Genomic DNA, 375 nt, shown 5'->3' on the forward strand with positions numbered 1-375 from the left:
GGGGGGGGTTGGGCGCGCGGCCCCCGCCAATGCAGCCGCCTTTTGGATTTGGCGAGAGCTCAAATAAACACCAAGATGAATTCCTCTTTTCTCCCAGTGTTCCCTCGTATAGCAAACACACATTTACGGTGCGGAAGTGAAGGAGAGCCACCGTACACAGCCTACAGTGTTCCTGCCGCACTGCACGTTGGCACGTGCCTGCATTTCTGCACATTTCTGTATAAGTTGTAGCCAATTCCTGGCCCTGGAAGTTCAGCTCAGTTCAGTGCTTTTTAAATGTCACTACTTTTCTTTTACTTTTCTGTCACTTGTTGATCCATTTTCTCATCTGTTGGTTTTCTCTTATCCTTCAATTTCTCTCATTAGTGTCCTGGT

The sequence above is a fragment of the Cynoglossus semilaevis genome, chromosome 18 (assembly GCF_000523025.1).
Source record: "Cynoglossus semilaevis isolate Cse_v1.0 chromosome 18, Cse_v1.0, whole genome shotgun sequence".
Lineage (NCBI taxonomy): Eukaryota > Metazoa > Chordata > Actinopteri > Pleuronectiformes > Cynoglossidae > Cynoglossus > Cynoglossus semilaevis.